Raw genomic sequence first — 16,103 nt, forward strand, 5'->3', positions numbered from 1 at the left:
AGACATTTGGTTCAGAGCCTAACCCACTTCTGGTGAATCTTAGAACTGTTTTGGCTGGAAAAGATCTCCAAGATCATCAGGTCCAACCATCAACCCAACACCACCATGGCCACCAAACCATGTCCCACAGTGCCATGGCCACATGTTTCCTGAACACCTCCAGGGATGGGGACTCCACCACCTCTCTGGGCAGCCTCTTCCAACCCCTGACCACTCTTGCAGCTAAGAAATACTTCCTAATCTCCAACCTAACCCTCCCCTGGCACAATTTCAGGCCATTCCCTTTTGTTCTATCACCTGATAGTAGAAAGAAGAGACCACCCCCCACCCCACTCTGCCCTCCTTTCAGGGAGTTGTAGAGAGCAGTGAGGTCTCCCCTCAGCCTCCTCTTCTCCACATTAAATACCCCCAGTTCCCTCAACCATTCCTCACAAGACTTGTTCACTAGACCCTTCACCAGCTTTGTTGACCAACATCTACAGGCATCCAACCCAAAAGAGCAGACTCAGGTAATGCTGACTGCTGGAGTAGATTCTCCTGACATAAAGAGGTCTCCTGGATGTCACCATCCTTCCTGTATATCCTTGGGAAGCCCAGGGCAGAAAGTGCCATCCCACTGGCACAAAGAATGACCAGAACAAAGGCAAGGAAGCTGAGCTGGGCCACATGCCCCTTTGCAAAGGTTTATTCCCCTGGGCAGTGCTCAGGGGTAAGCCAGGACCATAGACTTTGGTCCATAATGCTGAATGAGCATCAGAAACAGGAGAAAGGAGATGGTGGCACTCAACAAAGCCAGGGAAGGGCTGCCTTTGAGGATGGAACTCATCTAGGACAAGCTGATGGGAGAAGCTGCATCCCAAGTGATGTTTCCATTCTGAGGTGAGTCAAGGCAAGCAGCAGCTTTGGCTGAGCCACACAGAGCAGAGCCATTGGGAGATGGCCATGTACTTCTTTTGGATCAGAACATGAAAGGAGCAGCTGCAGCAGCCTCAAGAAAAGCCTTGCAGCAGTGTGCAAGTCTCTGAAGATCATGTCTGTGCAAGGCTTGCATGCTGAGTCCCATCCTGGGGGCTTTGATGTGTTTCTGTGGTGAACTCAGCACCCTGTTTTGATCCCATTGCTTCACCTCTGCTCCTTTCTCCTGTCAAAGAGTGCTGGCCCTATCACTAGGTGATGGCAAACCTGGAGCCTGGCCTGATCAAATGGTAGTCCTCACTGAGAAGCAGCTGGCTCCTGCTTAAGAGCTCCCTCAGCACATGAGCCTCATCTTCAAGGAGGGATAACTGAGCCTGGGTGAGGCTGTCAGGTCACCCCCTAAGACAGAGCCAGATGCAGCTGTGCAATGAAGCAGGAGCTGATTCTGGGGCTCTGCTCCAGAGCCTTGTTCAGTGTGCACTTTGAGCCCTGAAGTATCCCTGAAATGCCCTGCAGCCCCTCAAAAAAGCCTTTGAGCAAGAAAGGAGTCACAGGCAGGGGCCCAGAAGCAGCCCTCTGCACATCCCTATGCCAGAACCACTCAGGGCAGTCATGCAGCAGAGAGAGTGGAGTTTGGGGAAAGGAATCTGAAGCTTCTTGTTGGTGGTGTTGTTTTTTCCCCCCCCCAAACATTTCAGCTGACTATCTGGGCAAATAATCTTCCAGCTTTGGATGTCCTACAAAATGTTGGCCACCCTGTTCCACCAATGAATCCCTGTGAGCAGGGTGCCTCGTAGGTGAGCTGCTGCGGTTTCTGATCCCCTAAGAAAACACCAGTGTTCCCCAGCACAAAGCAGCTGAGTGGTGAGCAGTGACTAATGAACAGCTGGGATGAATTCTTGACACTCCTGGAATCCAGAAATATGTTGATGAATTCTGGCAGAAGGCCAAATATTTGCAAAGTAATGACTAAAGTGGTGATGAACTACAGCTGAGTGCCTTGCTCCTCTGCAGGGGCTCAGCAGTTCATTCCAGTGGACATCTTACTATCTCTGGCTCAGGTCTGGGTCCACCTCTTCATGCCTGGAAGGTGGTGAGTGCCTGGGGATGCTGCTAGCACCACTGCAGGATGGGGGCCCACAGGAGTGCCAGTGCTCAGCTGCATGGCACTGTGGCAGTTTTAGGTGGCACACATACAATCACAGAATCATTTGGGTTGGAAAAGACCTCTGAGATCATTGAGCCCAAGTGAAACATGCTCCATCTCAAGGCACTAGGACACTTGGCTTGTGTGAGAGCTCCTGCAAGGCAAGGTGCACAGTAGCACTACCAACACTGGGAAAGGTGCCACAGGGGAGGTGGAAGCTGAGTGTCAAATGAGGAAGTGTCAGTGGTCTCACCTTGGACAAGGAGCAGTGCAGAGCAGATTAAAGCTGGTGAAGGAGATGGAGTGACAAGAGATGCAAACTGGAGCTCAGGAAGTTGCACCTCAACACGAGGGAAAATGTGAGGATGCTGGAGCCCTGGAGCAGGCTGCCCAGCAGCTGTGGAGCCTTCTTCTCTGGAGACTTTCTAAACCCATCTGGATGTGTTCCTGTGTGACCTGCCCTATGTGATCCTGCTTTGGCAGGGGGGTTGGGCTGGATGATCTCCAGAGGTCCCTTCCAACCCCTAGCATTCTGTGGTTCTATGATTCCATGACTGAGGATTGAGGAATAGATCATTTCAAACAGGGAAGATTATTCTCTGGGGGAGGGGAACACCCCCAAAACATAGAAGAATAATTGAGAAGGGAAAAATAAAACCATGTTAAAAGAGCACAGATTCTGTACTGAGAACATTTGTACTTGCAGATGCTGGTAGGCACCAGGGAATCTTGGCCTCTTCTGCTGGGTCACCTTTGAAAATGGGATCTAGGGTAACAGCACTTTTGAACAGAGAATCATGGACTCATAGAATGGTCTGGGATGAAAGGGACCTCCAAAGCTCATCCAGTCCAACCCTTCTGCACTCAGCAGGGACATCCCCAACTAGATCAGGCTGCCCAGAGCCCTGTCGAGGCTCACCTTGAATATCTCCAGGGCTGGGGCCTCAACCACCTCCCTGGGCAACCTGTTCCAATGTTCCACCAACCTCATAGTGAAGAACTTGTTCCTAACATCCAATTTACATCAGCTCTTCTCTAGTTTGAAGCCATTGGCCCTTGTCCTGCACCAGGACAGGGTTTTGCATCAGGGCAGGGTTTTGCACCAGGGCAGGGTGTTGCACTGGAGCAAGGTTTTGCACCAGGACAGGGTTTTGCATCAGGGCAGGGTTTTGCATCAGGGCAGGGTTTTGCACCAGGGCAGGGTGTTGCACTAGAGCAAGGTTTTGCACCAGGACAGGGTTTTGCATCAGGGCAGGGTTTTGCACCACAACAGGGGTTTGCATCAGAGCAAGGTGTTGCACCAGGACAGGGTTTTGCATCAGGGCAGGGTTTTGCACCACAACAGGGGTTTGCATCAGAGCAAGATGTTGCAGCAGGACAGGGTTTTGCTCATGTGAGCCCATTTCTTTTTGGTTTGCTCACCACCAGACTTTAAAGAGGACTCTGGACCACTGAAGAAGTTCTCCCTGCTGGAGCCCCTGCCACTTTTGTCACGAACAAGCCACAGTTGTTAGTGCTTTCCAAGGAAAGCAGCAGTGTTTTGCTCAAAGTGCTGGCTGGCAGCAGGTTGGCATTGGGCTTCTTTGTTAGGAGGTGACAGAGCTTAGGTTTTCTGGGAGAAAGAAAAGTCTTATTGATGTAATAATATCATGCCAGGCAGACAGCCCTGCTCGTGTAATCCACTTTGAGCACAACGCTGTGCTGTGGCTCCAGCATTGTTTCCAGCTGAAAAGTGGCTGTGATTTGCCTGGTCAGGGAGGTTATCCTGAGTGACAGGGCTACAAAAGGAGGTGGCATGTGTGGCCAGCTGGGAGGCTGCAGGACTCCACCTGAGGGGCAAGGGGATGGCACAGGAAGAGGGGGATGGGGACTTCTCCATGCGTGCACCACCCTCCTGTGGCTCAGAAGGGTGCCAGGGGCATCCCGTGGGACTGGAGGCATCCCATGGTGCTGGGGGCATCCCATGGTGCTGGGGGCATCTCATAATGCTGGTGGCATGCCATGAGGAAGGGCTCCTGCTTCTTAGGAGCAGCAAGGATTCAAGGCTTGTTAGATGAAGCAGTCTTTGCTCTAGGGAGTGTGGCCAGAGTGGAGGACAAGGAGGAATCCACACTGGAACAGTTAGCCCCAAGCCCAGCCAGGGTGGCAGTTGGATGCTCTACCAGACAGGCGATGATGTCTCTGGAAAGGTTGAAGGTGCAGGGTACCTGCTCCAGACAAGATTGGTTTTAGCCCTGCAATAGTCAGGATCATGGAATAACAGAATGGTTTGGATCAATGGGGACCTTAAAGATCATCCAGTTCCAACCCCACTGCCATGGGCAGGGACACCTCCCACCAGCCCAGGTTGCTCAAGGTCTCATCCAACCTGGCCTTAAACACCTCCAGGGAGGAGGTATCCCCAGCCTCCCTGGGCAGCCTGTTCCAGTGTCTCACCACCCTCACTGGGAAGAATTTCTTCCTAATCTCACATGCTGTGCATGGGACCATTGCTGAAATCCTGGTACACCAGAGAAATAGCAGAGCTGGCTTATGACTGCAGTAGCAAGCTCCCAGCACCACTTTCCTCTTCCTTTGCTTGCTTTCCCAACAAACCTCTACAATTTCTCACCACCAGCACTGAAATGGCCTTCTGCTCTCAGGGCTCTGACCCCTGAGAAAGGTTTGGGCATTGAAAGTCTTAATTGCTAATTAATCACTGACGATTGCTAAGGCACTCAGGTTTCAAATGATTTGTTTGTTTGTTTGTTTATTTTACTGGGGAAAAGTAGAAGTGGAAGTGCCCCCTCCCTGAAGGGGTTCCACCAATTGTGTTGCAGTGACCATCCCCAAGCTGCCTGAAAAACCTTCTGAACTCAGTTATCAGCTTCACAGGGGAGGTTCAGGCTGGATGTTAGGAAGAAATTATTCCCAGAGAAAGAGATTGGCCATTGGGATGTGCTGCCCAGGGAGGTGGTGGAGTCACCATCCCTGGAGGTGTTCAGGAAGAGCCTGGATGAGGCACTTGGTGCCATGGGTTAGTTGATCAGATGGTGTTGAGTGATCTGTTGGACTTGATGATCTCAAAGGTCTTTTCCAACCTGGTTAATTCTGTATTCTGTAAATCTGGTTCATACAACCAGGTTGTTTGTCAGAGGCTGTGTTTCACCCCCATGTGAGGAGTGTGGAGCAGCAGCATGGCCAGATGAGTGTGAAGATTGGTTGGACTTGATGATCTAAGAGGACTTTTCCCACTGAAACCGTTCTGTGACAAGCAGGACAAAGAATACAAGAAAGAAGAGAAACTTCTCCTTGGATCTTGATAGCTCCATCAACATCCTTCCTCCTTCCTGCTGCTGCAGTATTTTAGTGCTGATAAATGAGCCTCTGCAGCAGCCCAGTCTGAACCAGCAGCACTTTGTTTGTGTGCTCAGGGCAAGGCAGTAGGAGATGGTGCTGTGCAGATGGCCAGCACGCATGTTCTGCAGCATCAAAGTCTTTCCCTGCCCTCTGGATAGGAATTCAGGGATTTAAATATCAAGTAGCCCTGTTCTGATCTTCAAAAATCAGACAGGAAAGAAGGAATGTGAAGGGCTCTGCATGTAATTAAAGCAGACTCTGCTCCAGACAGTCAAAACTGCCAAGCTAAGTGTGGCTGGGACAGAAGTGCATCCCCTGCACTCTCTGAGACCACTCCCAGCTGAGGCAGATCATTTTCTGACAGCTTCCCATCCAGCACTGACCAGGCCTGAACATGCTCAATTTGAGAGCTCTGATGAGTGCTAAGCCTGGGGTTGTATTAGTCTTGCTTCTAAATTTGGACACATGCTTTGAACTAGTAATAGAGGAGTTAAAAGCATCATGTAAACAGGATTAGGCTTGGCTCACAAAACCTTGTTTGAGGGAAGAGGAGGCAGCAAGCCAGCACACTGCAGAGCAGATAAAAATGGCCAGGAACTCTAACAAAAACACCTTTCAACATCTATCTCTGGGTGCTGTGGTGGGATGGTGCCCCTTGGAGGGCAGTGGTACCCAGCAGCAGCAGGGAGGGGATTGTGCCTATGGTCCCACCAAGCCTGGCCATCCTGTTCAGAAGCAAGTACCCATGGGACAGTGCTGCACACTTACAGTGTCTGGAGCAGCCTGGAAGGTGCTGCATGGTCCAACCTCTGGGCTGCAAGGGAGGTCAGGAAGTCCAGGATCCTTATGGAGAGCTGGTAAAAGCCATCTGAGCAAAACTGCCAGGTGGAAAGCAAAGGAAGGCTCAAGGAAACAACCAAACCAACCAAAACAAGCCTTGTGAGGTTTACCCCCTGGCTGTGACACAGCACTCTGGCTGTTCCCTCTATCCAGACCTTCTGTTGCCAAGGCTTCAGAGATCAGGAACCAGGCAACTGCTGCCCCTGGCCAGGGTACAGACTCGATGTAGGGGGAGCTGGAGGAAATAAACTACAGGAGCCTTCCACTCAGTGGTGTGCTGCAGGCAACTCTCCAGGGATTTACTGGCTCAGCAGGAGCGCACAAAGAGTACATGGAGCTTGAGATGTTTGGGAACATGTCAGACAGCACTCAAAGCCATGCCCTGGTGGATGCACATAACTTGTGACATTCCATGTAGCTGCAGTAGAATTTCATGAGAAAGAGTCAAGCTTTCAGGAGGGCAGGAGATTGGCAGGAGGGTGCCTTCATGTGTGCAAAGGCAGCCCAGCACCTGAGAATCCGAGTTTGTGCCCTCTGAGTATGATCATGGATGATGCCCTGCAGTTTTGCAGCTCTCAGTGACATGGATGACTGTAGAAATGTGTCTCCTTATCATTCCTGTCCAGCCTCCAGGATCAATCTCCTCAAGCTGACATCTCCCAAGCCAGCCAGAATCCCCTCATCTGCATTCCTGCTAAAGAGAGAGAGAAATCCCTGCTTTGTGCTGTTTTGCCCCCTCTTCCCCTTTTCTTTTTCACATTTACCTGGGGATGTTTTCACAGAACCACAGAATGCTGGAAGGGGCTGAAAGGGACCCTTGAAGGTCACCTTGTCCAACAGCCCCTGCAGAAAGCAGGGACACCTCTGACTAGATCAGGCTGCTCAGGGCTCCATCCAGGTTGACCTTGAATGTCTCCAGGGATAGGGCCTCAACCACATCTCTGAGCAACCTGCTCCAGTATTTCACCACTCTCATTGTAAAGAACTTCCTCCTGGTGTCCAACCTAAGTCTAGTTTGCTCTAGTTAGCAGAGTCCTATCACTCTAAGCCCTTCTAAACAGTCCCTCCCCAGCCTTCCTGTAGGTCCCCTTCAGATATTGAAATGCAGCTACAAGGTCTCCCTGGAGCCTTCTCTTCTCCAGGCTAAACAGACCCAACTCTCACAGCCTCCAGCCCTCTGATCATCTCTGTGGTCCTCCTCTGGACCCTTTCCAGCAGGTCCACGTCCTTCTTGTGTTGGGGGCCCCAGAGCTGGACCTAGTACTGTAGGTGAGGTCTCACCAGAGCAGACGAGAGTGCTTAGGGAAAATAATCTCCCAGCTGATGAACAGAGGACAGCATTTACTTCAGTTACTTTCCAGTAATCCAGTCAAGCCATTTAGACATTTGCTGCCAAACAAAACCATCAAGGCTAAGAGGATTGTCTATACTGTGCCTGTTCTTCTGGTGAGCACTGCCTTGTGCTTAGAGCAGCCTCCAAACTACATCTCTCTATATAATGAGAAGGAATTTTACACATGCAAAGCATTCTCCATGCTTCAGCTTACAGATGTGATCTAACAGTTCTTGCCTCCAGAGAGGCTGACAGAGAAATAGCTGAGCTATCTAAAATATTATAAGAGAGGTCAGAAATAGCACTGAGAACTTAGGGCTGGCTGCTTTTCTGGACACATTCAGCCTGCTTCAGTGACAGAAGGGCTTTGACTTTGGCAAAGGGCTTGGAAGAAAGTGTACAAAAAGCCAAAAGCATCTCCTGGAGAGTGTGAAAAACATCCTCTCTTGTTTTCATTTGTGTGTTTGTCTGCCCATTGAGAAGCAGCTTCAGTGGGACATGTTGAAGTGGCTCCCTGTGAAGGCTTTCCAACCACTGTGAAAATACATCTAATACAAAGTCTCCACCCTATAAGCAGGGCAGCCTCATCACCTGAAGTTGGTTTTTCCCCCTTGCCTTCTGCAGAATCATAGAATCACTAAGGCTGGACAAGACCTTTAAGACCATCAAGCCCAGCTGTAACCCAACTGCCATGATCACTAAGCCATATCCTGAAGTGGGTGCTAAACCATGGCCACTAAAACATGTCCCCAGGTGCCATGGCCACAGGTTTCTTGAGCACCTCCATGGATGGTGATTCCATCACCTCCCTGGGCAGCCTGTGCCAGTGCCTCACCACTCTCTCAGCAAGTTTTTCCCAATGTCCCATCTAAACCTCCCCTGGCACACTTTGCCCCCATCTAGGGGTTTTTAACACCTGTCTGGGAACCACCTGTGCTTTGCTTACCTCTCAGTATCTCACCACCTTAGGAGCATGCCAGCCAGCCTTCTAATCTGCATCAATTTACTTTCTGTCCCTCTCTTTGCACCTTTTCCCACCAACAGTTATGTTTTAGGCCAGCAGGGCAGTACCAGCTGTCACTTTGATGTACATCTGCCAGGCACCTGCTTTTGCAAGTGGTCAGCCCTTCCAGCTCTCTGACTGCATGTCTTGGGAGGAGCAAGGCAAGACCTACATCAGCATATCTGCCTGGTTTTCTTCTTATTTTTCTTTTTATTCTTTAACATTTATTTTTATTTTTTTATTTATTTGTCTTATTATTTTTATTTTTCTTTTTTATTTTTATCTTTCTTAATTTTTCTTTTCTTTTTTCTTTCTTTTTCTTTTTCTTTTTCTTTTTCTTTTTTTCTTTTCTTTTTCTTTTCCTCTCCTCTCCCTCTCCCTCTCCCTTTCCCTTTCCTTTTCCCTTTCCCTTCTTTCCCTTTCCCTTTCCCTTCATTCCCTTCTTTCCCTTTCCCTTCGTTCCCTTTCCCTTCGTTCTCTTTCCCTTCGTTCCCTTTCCCTTCTTTCCCTTTCCCTTCTTTCCCTTTCCCTTTCCCTTCTTTCCCTTTCCCTTTCCATTTCTCTTTCTCTTTTCCTTCTTTCTCTTTCTCTTTCCCTTCTTTCCCTTTCCCTTTCCCTTCTTTCCATTTCCATTTCCCTTTCCCTTCTTTCCCTTACTCTTTCCCTTTCCCTTCTTTCCATTTCCATTTCCCTTTCCCTTCTTTCCCTTACTCTTTCCCTTTCCCTATTTTCCCTTTCCCTATTTTCCCTTTCCCTTCTTTCCCTTTCCCTTTCCCTTTCCCTTTCCCTTTCCCTTTCCCTTTCCCTTTCCCTTTCCCTTTCCCTTTCCCTTTCCCTTTCCCTTTCCCTTTCCCTTTCCCTTTCCCTTCTTTCCCTTTCCCTTTCCCTCCCCAACAGTTTCAGTTCCTGAACCTGAATGATTTTGTATCAATCATGTGAAGCCCCTCATTTGTCTTTGAGCATTTTTTCTGCCTGCAGCACATCCAGATGTAGCATTTTTCCCCCCCCTCAAATCAATGACATGCTGCTCCTCCCTCTCCAGTTCATTAATGAAGTTATTAAAAACCTTTGCTGGCCCTCAATGTGATTAACTATGTGTTGCTGTTTCCATGACTAAACGGGACTATCAGCAGGTCTGGAATGTCTCCAGTGTGTCTGGAGAATCTCTGTATCTCCATAGTTCAAGTCCTGCCTACAAGCCAGGCTGCTTAGAAGACAGGAACAATAATAACATGATTTTAGACCACTGCATCCCTTCCCTTACCTGACACCCTAAAAAGTCCCTCCCCAGCTTGCTTGTAGCCCCCTGCAGATATTGGAAGGCCACAATTAGGTCTCTTCAGAGCCTTCTCTTCTCCAGACTGAACAGCCCCAACTCCCTCAGTCTGTGTCCTCATAGCAGAGCAGCTCCAGCCCTCTGCTCATCCTCATGGCCCTTCTCTGGACACCTTCCAGCACCTCCAGATCCTTCCTGTAACAGAGGCTCGAGAACTGGATGCAGTGCTCCAGGTGGGGTCTCAGCAGAGCAGAGTAGAGGGGGAGAATCACCTCCCTCGACCTGCTGGCTCTGCTTCTCTTGCTGCAGCCCAGGATGGGATTGTCTCTCAGCGCTGCAAGTGCTCACTGCTGGCTCATATTGAGCTTCTCATCCACCAGCACCCCCAGGTCCTTTTCTTCAGGGCTGCTCTCAATCTCATCATCCCCTAGCCTGGACTGATATTGAGGACTGCCCTAATATTCTCTGATTCTGTGACTCCGTGACTTTGCGACTGTGATTCCGCCGCCGGCTCTGCAGCCGTGGTGGTGATGCTTGGCAGGAACCGACGGTGTCCCAGGCTAATGAATTGCCAGACAGGCCGGGCTCCCCTCGGGCTCCCGGGCAGGTTATGATGATGAGGGCTGTCAGTGGCGGGCGAGGATGGGGCAAGCCCTCGGTGGCTGCAGCCAGCGGGGAGCTGCAGGCTGTGCCGAGGGGAGCAGCGGGGTGCTGTGGGAACCGGCCTGCCCTGCCGGGGCCCACCATTCAGCACAGGGCTACCATTCAGGACAGCGCCGTGGGTTCATGGCCAGCGCAGCCAGCTCGCCTCCGAGCCCTGCCCTAATGAGTCAGCCCAGGGTGTTCTGCCTGCCTGCCTGTCTTTAGTGTGGCAAAGCGCGGTGGACATTCCCATACAACAGCGGGGCTGCAAATCCAGCTTCTCAGCCCACGCCTCATTCAGGGGCAGAAGGGCTTTTGTGCTACCTATAGAAGGGAAGTACAGTAGGGTCACTTCAGCAGCTAATTGGAGCTGACAATCCCATGTCTATCTGTATCTCACAGCCATTTGCAGGCATTTGGGAGAGGCAGGCATTTAGTAGTAGTTCTCTTTGTTTTGCCTCCCCTCTTGCAGTCAGCTGCCAAGAAGGGAAAAAGAAACCTGTGGGTTTGTGCTTCAGACATTCACAGCTTTGCATCAAAAAAACCCCAAACCAAACCCCAAACCCACCAAAAAACCCAAACAAACAAACAAATAAACCCCCAAATCAACCAACCAAGCAAAACACATCCTGGCAATGCCTTTTTCACTGCCTGAAGGGCAGGTAGAGCATTAAGGGTTGTCTTTCTTACCTCTGCTCTCCACCTTTTAAATGATCCTGCTCTTTCCCCACTGATGGTTGATAAGGTCTGCAGGGCATCCTCTTCGTGTTTGCTGAGTGCCCCACAGTGCACAGCTGGAGGAACTGTGCCCCACGGCAGCAGGACTAAAGGAAATGCTTTCAAGCTGCACCAGGGGAGGCTGAGGCTGGACATTAGGAAATTTTCTTCACTGAAAGGGTTCTCAAACATTGGAATGGGCTGCCCAGGGTGGTGGTGGAATCACCATCCCTGAAGGTGTTTAAGCAGCCTGTGGACCTGGTGCTTAGGGACAGGGTTTAGTGGTGGCCTTGCAGTGCTGGGTCAAAGGTTGGACTGGGTGATCTTGAAGGTCTCCTCTAACCAAAGATAATCTGTGAGACTCTGATCCTTAAGTCTTCTAAGTGCCATCATAGCATCAATAAAATAACTCAGTGATGGTTAGAATAGTAAAGAAACACCTGCTTTGCAAATGAGAGTTTCACAGCTTGCTGAAGGCCACTGGCTGGACCAGTAGTAAATCTAACAGTCCCCAACCCCATGTCTATAATGGCAGGGTGCATCCAAGCTGTCACATGTAGCAGGAGCTGGTGTCAGGAGCACTGGCCAGTTCAGACACAGCAGCTGAATGCTTGCACAGGCAGCATTAATTCTGCCATCTGACATAGGCAGAGGATGAGGCCTAAAAAAGAGAAGCTCCAAAATTCCCTGTGGAAGCCAAGCAGGCACTTTGGAGTGCTGTGCTAATTGAAAAAATGGACCTTTCCCTTTCTTTGGCAGAGCATTGTGTCCTCAGAAACAGCAGGGAATCACAGAACGTTAGGGGGCTGGAAGGGGCTTCCAGAGATCATTGAGTCCAGCCAGACACTCCACTAAGTCCTCTCCCCAGCCATGGCAGTCTTTGGGAAGAATTAACTGTGGTTTCAGCTAACTTGGAGGGGGAGGAATAGAATTTTTATTCTTTCCCACTGAAAGCCTGGCTTTGTCCATCTGTCAGGCTAAAACCTCCAGGCTTTCTCAGAGCAACCCTCAACTCCATTAGCAGCCTTTGATGAAACCATCTAACTAAAGGAATGGCTTCTTCCACTCACTACATATTTATTCCACATGGGATCTGAAGTGTAGAGCATGGTGACACTGCCTGGTTGGGACTGGGACTGAAGGGGACTGCAACACCACCTGGGTGCAGACAAGTGAACTTTATGCATCCTGGATGGAAACAAGCAAACTTTATTCATCAATTCTAACACCACAGAGGCAATTTGCTTGTCCTTGACTTGATGTGGATGCTTTCTAAGATGCTCCAGAGCTAGGAAGCTCTAAGAATTCACACAGCAAATAGAACAAAGCTGAGGTAAATTGCCATGACCTCCTTTTCTCTAAATGGAAGCCAAATAAACTTCATGCATTGATTCTACCACCTCAGAGGCAATTTGCTTGTTCTTGTCTTGACATGGGTGCTTTCTAAGATGCTCCAGAGCTAGGAAGCTCTATAAAGTCACAGAACAACAAGGAGAACAAAGATGAGATAAATTGCCATGACCTCTTTTTTTCTAAGTGGAAACCAAGCAAACTTTGTGCATTGATTCCACCACCTCAGAGGCAATTTATTTGCTCTTGATCTGACATGGATGCTTTCTAAGATGCTGTAAAGCTAAGAAGCTCTATAAAGCCACACAACAAAGAATCAGAGAATCACAGAATCAACCAGGATGGAAAGGACCTCAGAGATCATCGAGTCCAACCTATTACCTAATACCTAACACCTCCTGACAACTAAACCATGGCTCCAAGTGCCACATCCAAGCCTTTTTTGAACACCCCGAGGGACAGGGACTCCACCACCTCCCTGGGCAGCACATCCCAATGGCTAATTACTCTTTCGGGGAAGAACTTTCTCCTCACCTCCAGCCTAAACCTCCCCTGGCACAGCTTGAGACTGTGTCCTCTTGTTCTGGTGCTGCTTGCCTGGGAGAAGAGACCAGCCCCCACCTGGCTACAACCTCCCTTCAGGTAGCTGTAGAGAGCAATAAAGTCTTCCCTGAGCCTCCTCTTCTGCAGGCTAAACAACCCCAGCTCCCTCTGCCTCTCCTCATAGTGTTTGTGCCCTAAGATGATATAAATTGCCATGATATTTCCCCCCACCCCCCCAATTATGTTCATTAAGATATTACTTTGCTTAGGATGAAACCCTCTTTGCTATGTTCTGGCTCTTCCAAAGCAAAGATCTGCTGTGGGAAGTGTGGGAAAGGCACTTTAAAGAGCCAGGAGCTGGAGCACACATCAGGAAAGACAGCTCCATTTCCTTCCAGCAGTGTGATCACAAAATCATTTGCTAGCATGCAACCTTTAATTAGTCTCACCAAAAAGAAAGAAAGAAATCAATCAATCAATCAATCAATCAAATTATTCTGCTTCACTTCTACATGCTACAGTAAATGTATAAGGAACAAAATAAATATGCTTCCTTCAGCCATGGTGACCTCTGGGAGACAAAAGTGATATGAGAAAGGAGATCCTTTCTGTTTCCCCTTGTAAACACAAGGCAAGTCAATGTTTCCCTCATGAAATGCAGTAGTTGTGACTTAAAAACAACAACAACAACAACAACAGCAACAATAAACTGAAGGGAACTTCTTCACTTCACACTTCAACAATCTCCCAGCCCTACAGAGGCACTCATGCATGTGTGGCTGTCATTTCCAATCCAGACAAGCCCTGAGAAGCTCTAGCTGAGTCTGAGGTGCTGCCAGTTTGAGTGACAGCCTCGATACCTGCAGCTAAATGGTTCATCTGGTCACCATGGTGAATGGAAGCAGTGCTCTGGGACACAGCAGAACCCCACCTTGGTTTGGTTTGCTTGCTTGCTTGGTTGTTTTTCTGGGGTCTGAAATAAAATGGTTGTTGGTAAATAACAGAGAGACAGAGAGAGAGAGAATGTGGAGCACATACAGAGGTATTCATGTGCATGGCATTGTCTGCACTGCTCTGTGGTGTCATGTGTGGAGAGAGAGAAATAGAGACAGAGATGGAGAGAGGAATGGAGAGAGAAACAGAGATAGATAGACAGATAGATAGATATGTAGATATGTAGATAGTTGATTGATAGATGATAGATAAATGATAGATGACAGAGATGTATAGATATTGATATCTATATATATATACAGATATAAATATTGCTAGATAAGTAGATATAGATAGAAATGTAGATATGTAGAGATATAGACAGATAAATATAGATGTAGATACAGATATTGATACAGACATATGGATATGTACACATAGATATAGAGATTCACAGATTGCATCAGGTGGGAAGGGACCCTCAAAGGTCATCTTGTCCAGTTCCCCTGCAGTCAGCAGGGATGCCTCCAACTAGATCAGCCTGCCCATGGCCACATCAAGTCTGATCTTGAATGTCTCCAGGGATGGGGTTTCAACCACATCTCTGGCCAACCTGTTCTAGTATTTCAGTACCCTCACTGTCCAGCCTAAATCTCCCCTCTTCCAGTTTCAAACCACTGCCCTTCATCCTATCCCCACAGGCCCTTCTAAACAGCCCCCCCCCCCTCAGCCTTCCTGTAGGTGCCCTTCAGATAGCTCTGAAGCTCTAAGGTCTCCCTGAAGCCTTCTCTTCTCCAGGCTGAGCAGCCCCAACTCTCTCAGCCTGTCCTTGTAGGAGAGGTGCTCCAGCCCTCTGATCATCTTTGCAGCCCTCCTCTGGACCCTCTCCATCAGGTCCATGTCCTTTCTGTGTTGGGGGTCCCAGAGTGGACACAGTACTCCAGGTGAGGTCTCAGCAGAGCAGAGCAGAGGGGCAGGATCCTCTCTCTCCATCTCTGGCCACGTTTCTTTTGATGCAGCCCAGGCTGCCATTGGCTGCAAGTGCCCATTGCTGGCTCATGTCCAGCTTCTCCTCCACCAGCACCCCCAAGCCTCTTTCTGCAGGGCTGCTCTCAGTCTCATCATCCCCCAGCCTGGACTGATGTTGAGGACTGCCCCAATATAGCCATCAGTATAAACATAGCCTCCAGAAGGGCTGAGCCAGAGAAAATCTGGAAAGCAAAACATTCTGAAATGACGTAAACTGGACCTGTCCTTTCTATAAATAGATAATAATCACCACCACCATAAACCCCAGAAGCAAAAATAAGCAATGCTTGCCCTTACAACAACATCTCAGATGGACAACCCAGAGCTGAGTCATGTGTGCTCTGTGACTCTTTGGTATCATTCAGCACCCAGTTCCCATGGAACTCGGGGGCATTCCGCCCTTGAAAACAGAGTCATTACTTCCATCCTGCTGCTATTTAAACACACTTGGAGCTGATGTGTGCTGCCAAATGTGAGTAAAGCAAAAAGCAGTGAAGGCAAAGGTTATGTAGGCAAAGGGTAATCCAGTTTCCCTCATTTGCCAAAGACATTACAGCTCCCATCGCTGTGCCTAGCTTGCACCTTCCAGCCCGTTATTGGAGGCTGCAGTCCATGTGACAGCATCCACAAGGTTGTCTTTGTCCTCTGTGTAAGCTGTTAGACACTCACAGATCTGCCCAGCATCACTGCTCTGCAGCATGCTCCCTCTGAAACGGAACTTACTGGGGCTGACCACTCAGGGGAGAAATATCTAACAATCCTTCAACTTCCTCCAGGACTTTTCCTTCTCCTTCAACTTCCTCCTGGACTTTTCTTCTCCTTCAACTTCTTCCTGGATTTTTCTTCTCCTTCAACTTCTTCCTGGACTTTTCTTCTCCTTCAACTTCCTCCTGGACTTTTCCTTCTCCTTCAACTTCTTCCTGGACTTTTCCTTCTCCTTCAACTTCCTCCTGGACTTTTCCTTCTTCTACCTCCTCTTCTTTCCCTCCCTTATCTCTTCACAATATTGCTTGGGCTCAGGCAGAGCTTGCTAAGA

Source organism: Dryobates pubescens, chromosome 15, assembly GCF_014839835.1.
Source record: "Dryobates pubescens isolate bDryPub1 chromosome 15, bDryPub1.pri, whole genome shotgun sequence".
Classification (NCBI taxonomy): Eukaryota; Metazoa; Chordata; class Aves; order Piciformes; family Picidae; genus Dryobates; species Dryobates pubescens.